The sequence below is a fragment of the Gadus chalcogrammus genome, chromosome 9 (assembly GCF_026213295.1).
Source record: "Gadus chalcogrammus isolate NIFS_2021 chromosome 9, NIFS_Gcha_1.0, whole genome shotgun sequence".
Lineage (NCBI taxonomy): Eukaryota > Metazoa > Chordata > Actinopteri > Gadiformes > Gadidae > Gadus > Gadus chalcogrammus.
Window position 1 is genome coordinate 17669312 of NC_079420.1, and position 8833 is coordinate 17678144.

General features: G+C 43.0%; 1 pseudogene; it reads left to right on the plus strand.

The window, feature by feature from the left end:
- LOC130389200 (olfactomedin-like) overlaps nucleotides 1–1035 on the plus strand; it is a 7869-nt pseudogene extending 6834 nt beyond the window's left edge.
- The last annotated feature ends 7798 nt before the right edge of the window (nucleotides 1036–8833 follow it).

Sequence of the window (8833 nt, forward strand, 5' to 3'; positions counted from 1 at the left end):
ATCAGAAAAAACAAAGAAACACACGAAGAAAGAAAAATAATGTACAGTGAGGGGACGGCAACAAACACGTATTTTGTTCACCTTGTCTCACTGAAATGCTCCCTCTCTTTCCCACACCTTTTACAGGCAAATATTCGCATTGCACCACCAAGGGCCTGATAGCAACATCAGCAGCCCAGTAGTGACCAAGATCAGCCCTTTTGGCAAGAGCCTCATATCGGGCTCCTGTGGGAAACAGGCTGGGCAGGGCGGCTCCAGGGACAGCGACAGCTACTGGGTTCAACCCCTGGCCAGCGCCAACAACTGGGGCAACACCTTGCGTCTTTACCCCTCCTATGAGAAGTTCATGGCCTCCGCCGGACACCGCGACGTGACCTTCGCTCCGACCATCTCCCACAAGGACGCCAACGAGGGCCCAACGGCGTGCTCTACGGGGACGCCTTCTACTACCACTGCTACCGCCACCGCTGACGTCTGCCGCTACAAACCTCACCAGCGGCACCGTGGCGCGGGTCACGCTGCCCGGCGACGTGGGCTTCAACAACAAGTTCCCGTACTGCTACTACGACTGCCGCCCCTACAGCGACGTGGACCTGGAGGCGGACGAGACGGGCGTGTGGGCCCTCTACAGCCACGATGGGCAGCCACGGCAACCTGTGGTGAGCCGGCTGCAGTGGGACGGCGCGGCGCTCAACGTCACGCACACGTGGGAGACGCACGTGTTCAGAAGGGCGGTGAGCAACGCGTTCATGTGCGTGCGGCGTGCTGTACGCCACGCGCTACGCCGACGAGTCCAAAGAGGAGGTCTTCTACGCCTTCGACACGGGGCAACGGGCGTGGAGGACCACGCGCTGGCGCTGCCGCTGGAGAAGGTGGGCCAAGGGGGCGCCAGCGTGAGCTACAACCCCGTCGACAGGCAGATCTACATGTACAACGACGGATACCTACTGGCCTACCAGGCCGTGTTCTGATAGCACGTCTCTTGGTGTCCTCGGTGAACAGTGTGGTTGTATGATGTGTTACATCGTTGGGAGTTTTGGCGAATGAAAGTGAATTTTTATACACACATAAAAAGTATTTGATTGGTGCATTTTAATTCCTCAATGACGTGTCAATAAAGACATTTATTTGCAAGCAAACAAATAAATCTAAATCTAAAATGCTTACGTGTATTATTATTTGCAGAATGTTTTTTTCAAAGTGAATTCTGAAAGTGGTTACGCCAAACAAAGCCATTTAACCATTTTACCATTCAGCCATTTCTTCATTCTTCATGAAAAAATACTTGATTTATGGTGACAGTTGGGGTGCTAGGTAGAAATAGGGGTTCGGGCAGAAGTCTTATTGTGCTGCTCTTGGGCTGATGAAGAGAAGCCATCTGCTGTCAGTGCTGTGGCTGACCAACTAAGGCAGTATCAAGGGAACTGTGATTGGCATTTTATTTATCGCAAAAAGATTGCTGCCAGGAGTTTGTAATAAAAATGTCATGGTTGCTCTGATTCTAAATGCACCACTTGGCAATATTGTCATAACGGTAAATTAAATTGATGTTCCGTGTCTGGACCAACAGGGACCAAAACATGGCCCGGGAAGTTTTGTCTCACTCTGTATGGATGCATTCACTTGAGAAAAACGTTTGCCCTTTATTCTGAAAAACAAGAATCAAATTGATAATAATCACAAAATATATCTGATCTCTAAATTGTACTATATCAGAGTTCTCCATAGACCCCGGCGCCCAGCTATATAGCCACTTAGATATTCCATGTGGGTTGTTTCTGACTAAATTAAGGTAATGTCAAAAAATCCGCCATGTGTTTCCTGCTTCCATTGGTTCTGAACAACCTAACATAAGAGAGCTTACAAATACTTTTCCAATAGCAGATAACAATAAAGGTTTTATGCGCAAACCTCATCACTTAGGCTAGACAAGTTATATGATTACATTGGATCTACTTAGTATATCTTATGACAATGGCAGGACATTTAATTGGCCAATGTTCTTAAGCTCATGTCCAACATTTCTGTGGGCCAATAAGAAAACAAGGAGGGCTTAAACTCATAGTAAGGATGTTCTTTTTACAAATTCTTTGTTAAGTGTTTCAGGTCCACCCAATAGATCAGAGGGCACATAAAGTGTGTCTAAAACCACCAAACCATTTCTAATTTGGATGAGTCCCAATCAAAACCTCACTTCGGTGAAAACAACATTTCTCATGGTATAGGCCAGGCCTGCTTGAGTGCATAGCTAAGTGGTAAGATGACCTGGTTCTTATGCATAATGTATAATACATGCTGCGTCATAATTGCAACAATTAAAGTCTATGTCTTTACCTCTCTGTGCACTCTCTATCCCATTCTTGTCTTGTTTCATAGCTGAGCACTATGTATTTAGTGAATGCTTACACCCACTCTCTCTCACACCACCTAGCCTTTTAATTGGCATCCTTTACGTTCAGTGGACTTTTCCCTCTGGTACACATATTGGATAATGTTAACTATTGTCCGCAGGGTTGATCTATTCTTAGACGGGCTGAAACCAAAAATTAAAAAAAGACTGAGTGAAACTGTCGTTCAGGCACTTTGAGTTGACCGTTCCTCTATTCAGACCCATCATCTACACTTTGGTCAAGGAATAAAAACCTCTGATCAAAAAGCACTAAACTGCAATAAAAAAAAAACTTTCATTTTAATGAGGTTCCAATATTATATATTATTGCCTATCTTTTTTGTCACAGATGATTGTTTAATATGGACCTCTAATTTAATTAAGCCAGCTAGCCACCAACTCTCGGCCGGACATTGCACGTTTGGTGCCCTAGGCAAGCTCTTTGATCCCTATAGGATGTGCGCCCCCATCACTGTCTGTATTCATTGTTAAAAAGGATTGTCCTTCGATACACACATTTTGTGATTATTGTCTGTATCACACACTCAGAACCGCAATTGGCTTGCAGCTTGCACACGAAGAGTGTACTCTGTGTACGACTGTTGCGGTCCATTCCAGTTTGTACACTAGGTGGCTCTATGACCACACATATGTTTAGTGCTGTGGTCTGGTTTACTGTGGCTAGCAGGCTGCCTGTCTGACACACCCGGAATCCTGCCCTCATAATAACATACCTAAATAGTAACTGAGAGGTTGGCCACATCATGTTCAGAGGCAGTATTGGCTTCCATCTGAGGCTACTGGATGTACACGTGTCTGTGTTTGATATGGAGGATGTTTCTAGTTAGGTTCCTGCTTGGGTTGGCATCTAGGAAGACCTCAAACGTAAATTAAAGCAAAGACACAGCCTAGCATTCTATACCTAGAACTATAGCCAACATGTTTTAGATTATATTAATGTTTTGACGCTTTTATATATTTATGTACAGACAAACATACACACAAACACGCACACATTGTATGTTTGTACATACACAATGTAAGATTGCTGCACATGATTGGCAGCAGTGATGGATTATGGATAGCATTGTTTCTTGGGTGAATTAGTTCAACCATGAACACATCTTTCCATTAGCATGAGTGTGTCACTTTCTATACTCTATTATTTCAACTGCCAGAACCCAGTGCATTAGTGATGAATACAGGCCGCTCCTGCTGGCCTCTACCAGCAGCCAGGAGCACTGCTTAAATGGGGCAGAAATTAGCACCTCCTGTTGGGCCATACGGGATCATGGTTAATGTGTCGTGCTGTGCTTTGCTGCTTGCTTGCTGTGAAAAGAAGATTCAGACACAAAAGTGTGATCAGAATGGCTCTGTGGGAGTGTGTGTGTGTGTGTGTGTGTGTGTGTGTGTGTGTGTGTGTGTGTGTGTGTGTGTGTGTGTGTGTGTGTGTGTGTGTGTGTGTGTGTGTGTGTGTGTGTGTGTGTGTGTGCGTGTGTTTGTGAGTGTGTGTGCGTGGTAGTGTGTGTGTGTGTGTGTGTGTTAGTGTGAGCACACATGCATGCAAAACATATAATTCCCGACAGGTTCTCAGCCTTAGAGTTTACCTTGACGATGAATTCTTCTGGAATACGCTGTCTGAAAGAAGCCATATCGACTCATTGAGGTGAATCGTATTTTGCTTTGGGCAACACAGAGAAAGTTGATTTGAATATAAAAACAAGTCTATGCAAAACACCAGTGACCTAGAGATTGGAAAGGAGTGGGTGTGCAACTCTGTTTTTTTTATAATTGAAAGAACAGAGATGCCTTCATTGTGCCTTTATTTGTACAATGGAGTTGTTTCAGAGTGAAACACGAATGTCTGAAATCGATCTAAGCAAAACGGGACAGAGGCAGAGGGGATAGAGTGATTTTTCAGAATGAAGGAAAGAGAGATGTAAAGAGGTAAAAAAAAGATGTGGTGGGTACAGGGTGTGGAACCCTGGCTCCCATGGGTGGACCCTGTAGAAGGACATTGTAATGACAGGGCATCTAGTAGTTTGAAGATATAAATACGTTCTAAACGAACACAAGTTCTGTTCCTATGGGATGAACCTGGACAGCCCCACCCACTGGGGCTGAAATGACAGGGTGGCTCGAGATGTGAGCCTGTATGGGAGAGTTCAGCAAACGGTGTAGCAGTACAAGACTGTTCGCTCATCAGAAATGGGTCACTGCTCCAAAGAATCTATACAGATACATTCATACTATTACAATGATGACTTCTCCTCAGATTGCCAGTAGTTAGAAATTATTGTTATGTATGAAACAGTTCCATATCACCTACGATATTATGTAAATTACATAATTAGATCATATATCCACATATAGCTGTTTCCTTCTGGAGCTGCACATAATGTTACCCTCCCTAAATGCTTCAAGCAGATTCAAAACTGACTCTGAGAGTCCAAGGCAAAGACTGTCCCTCTGACCGTATTATGATCCATAAGCTTCCACAGGTGGAGAATACTTTTGGCAGGACATGGGAACCTGCTGAGCCCATAATGGCCTCAGACACTCCCTAACCAAACTGGTTGGTGTCATAAGTGGATCGGATGAATTCATTATCAATAGGCCCTTTTCACATAAAGAAAAACACAGGTGTAGCTCTTAACACTCTTAACAATTATATCCGTATTAAATTACTGTAAATCAAAGGTTTGGCACTGCACCAGTACAGACACAACTACTCAGTAAATATATTGACCATACTACGGGCATAAATAAAAAATAATCTAATGTTAAAAGAGATTGCCCGAACAAGAATTTACTGTTGACATCCTGGAAAAGGATAAAAACAGGTCCCCAAAAGTCCACAGAAAGGTTTAATTGATGACAAACAAACAACTAATTAAAAGTTGCAATTATGTAGATTTGATCGGATTTGTATCAACAGGTATTATAATTATTACTTTTATTTATTTTATAAAATGATAAAGACCACTCTGATTAAATTGCATTCATACTAATTAGGCTGAGTGTTATTGATATGCGAGCCCCTTATTTTTGTCTGTGGTCCATAATTATGAGCCTGAAAGAAGAAATAGCAGCACACACTTTCACACTCTGCAGACTATCGTCCATTCAGTGCATTTCAAAATAAACTCTACAAAGCAACATCTCCTTCCGTGGGGGGGAGTGTGTTCATGCATGTGCTGTATCCACTCCTCCGAAAGCTTCCCTTTGAAACAAATCCTCCTTGAATGTATGTATTCACTCATGTGTTTAAGAAAGTGCTTAGCGGTCTTCACTTGAGACTTCCATAGCAACGGCACAGTTGTTTTTTGACTTCAGAGCCAGAGCACGTGCCTCATACTAACACGCGGTGACTCAGGGGTCAAAGGGTTAATACAGTGTAGGCGGCTCTAATTCTGAAATGAAGCCTTTGAAGATGGCTGCTTTTCAAATGAGGAGAATGATGTTGCCAAATGGTCAGTTCATAAGCATGTAGATGGACGTAACTGACTCAGTTAAAACTCTGAATTGTGTTTACGTTTGTCCTGTTTACGAACATAGAGATTTAGATGATTCAGTATATAACAGCTTTTTTTATAAACCTTTATATTGAAGGATTCTTAGCACTACATATGTGAAAAGCCACAGGATGTCTCACCATCTTGCTGACTGGACTAGAGGGATTGAGAACACAATCGCGCTCATTAATATGTTGTGATAAGAAAATATGTTGATGTATCTTAAAAGATTTCAGCGCATGTGTGAGCTGATGAACATATTCCTTCAATTTATGACTCACATAGAACATATTTGGCTATCTTATTATTGAAGAGAGGAACGCATTAATTTGGGTAGTAAGACATTCAGTATGACAATAACACTGAGTTTTAAAGTTGGAGATATTACAGTGTGTGATCTGGAGACCCAACTGAGGAGAAAGCCAACAAAACTGTGGGAGGCCTCTCAGAGAGTGGATAGATGCTGAAAGCCTTCCTAATCCCATAATCTTTAATAGAATACCTCTTGTTAGCTGGATTCTGGCCTCATGTGAGTGAACCCCCCTCTGACCCAGCATGTATTTGCTTCAGCCTATTTTCTACAATCCAACATGCGAAGTATAATCATCATTACGGCCCTTTACAGGAACATATACTGTTGTTAAGGTAGTATAGAACACACACACACACACACACACACACACACACACACACACACACACACACACACACACACACACACACACACACACACACACACACACACACACACACACACACACACAAACACACACACACACACACACACACACACACACACACACACACACACACACACACACACACACACACACACACACACACACACACACACACACACACACACACACACACACACACACACACACATAAACAGACAAACACACTGAAAGCAAACAGTGCAAGTTTCAATATCATCGCAGAAAATATGTTGGTTAATGGGATTGATATTAATGTTCCACCTATTAATATTTATTGAAAAGGGCTGTTTGTCCTATCTCACAGGCACTTCATTTTAAATGTAAAAACAAACCCCATTAGTTTGTCCCATCATTCATCCTCTATCATCTGCGTCATTCCCCACACTTCCTGAGCTGACAGCTCCCATCGGACTAATAATGGATAATCCATTTGCCCCATCACCCAGAAGCCAGAAGCCACCCAATTGATTTTTGCCTATTCATAATGGACCTGGCAGCCCCAGATTTCTATCAAATATAGACATGCGACATTTAATTATAAAAAACAATATTTTATTGATATGCAACAAAGTATAGAACTACATATTGCCTTAGTAAACAAAACGCTTCACACAAACTACCTGGCCAAGCAGCTGTTGATTACGATGACCCAAACAGCTGCATTTGTTCGCAATTTGTCTTCTCATTCTTTCACGTTTGGCCTTACTATATCCTTTGGCTTTTTACCCTGCTGCGTCTCTTCATGTCCTCTCGTATTGTCCTTGTCTTTTCACCACCTGATATCACATTTATTTCAACATCACAAATACATTCGTAGATGCCCTCCCCATAGGTCCTCACTTGTGCTGCACTTTGGGCGGTGATCAATCGGGCCGTGTGCTTCCAGTCCGCCCCTGTTGTGTGGTGTACCTCTAAGAGGATCAGCAGCTTCATTAAATAGAGAGGCCTGCAGTTCCCTATCAGCACCTGACAGCAGGTAAAAGGTGTGAGATGGGAATACTGAGTGACTCAATGGGGAATCGCACGTCACTCAAGCAGCTTTCATCAAGGCTGTATCAACTGTTTTCATTTTCAGAATTCAATTTTTGCGGGTGATCAGGGAACGGGGAGATGTTCATTGAGCGGAAATAAAGTGTTTTTTGTCAATGACTTCATATATAGTAACATTGGTAGGTAAGTATATATGGTATATTGCTTTGCATAGATGTGTGTGTATTTAGCAGTTCAATCTTTATGTCCATCCCAGTTGTGTTCAGGTCGCACTGTGTTCATGTGCATTGTATTTCTGTAATGGTATGATGTTCAGTGGTTTTTGTCATTTGTAAGGGAATAGCTCCCACACTTCTGTAAAGGTATGTAAAAAATAGCTTAAAATGTAAGCCTGCATCATTGCTTTACAGACTATGCGTCGCGCACACGCACGCACACACACGCACACACACACACACACACACACACACACACACACACACACACACACACACACACACACACACACACACACACACACACACACACACACACACACACACACACACACACACACACACACACACACAAACACACACACACATACAGATGCACATGTTCTCTTGGCGGTGGTTGGCATTATTGTCACATTTAATGCAAGTAGAGGAAGAGGTTGCATTTTTGACCACTATTCTATTATTTATCTAAATGCTTGTTAGAATTCATCATCTGGCTTCTGTCTCGGGCTACCAACTAGGGCTATTCAGTAGATTAGTTATTATTCTTTGGTGTATTTCTACCATTTTTTTGTTATTTGCAATAACACAATATAACCACATAAAAATGAAAATGATGTGTACACATTCGCAACCATAAACAGTTTTAGTGATGTACGGTAACTATGGAAACCGAATTGACTGTCTTTGGCTCCTGGGGGTTGGGCTGGGGTGGAGGGGGGGGGGGGGGGGGGCATTAAATGAAGCAAATCCATGGGGCGTCATTCGTCTTCGGCCAAAAGCTGGTCCGATGGGATTTCATGTCAAACGAGTCCGTTCAAAGCTCTAAGGCGAAAAGTAATAATTGAGATCGGATTCATGTTTCTCATTCTCAATTCTCATCCAAGGCGGTCGTTTTTGAAAAGGGAGTGGCTTCCAAAGCTTGGGGGGAATGACGTCAGTGGAGCTGTTCAAAGTCCTATGGGTGCTGGAGAGCCAACTCTCGCTCGCGCTCAGTCAGTCTGC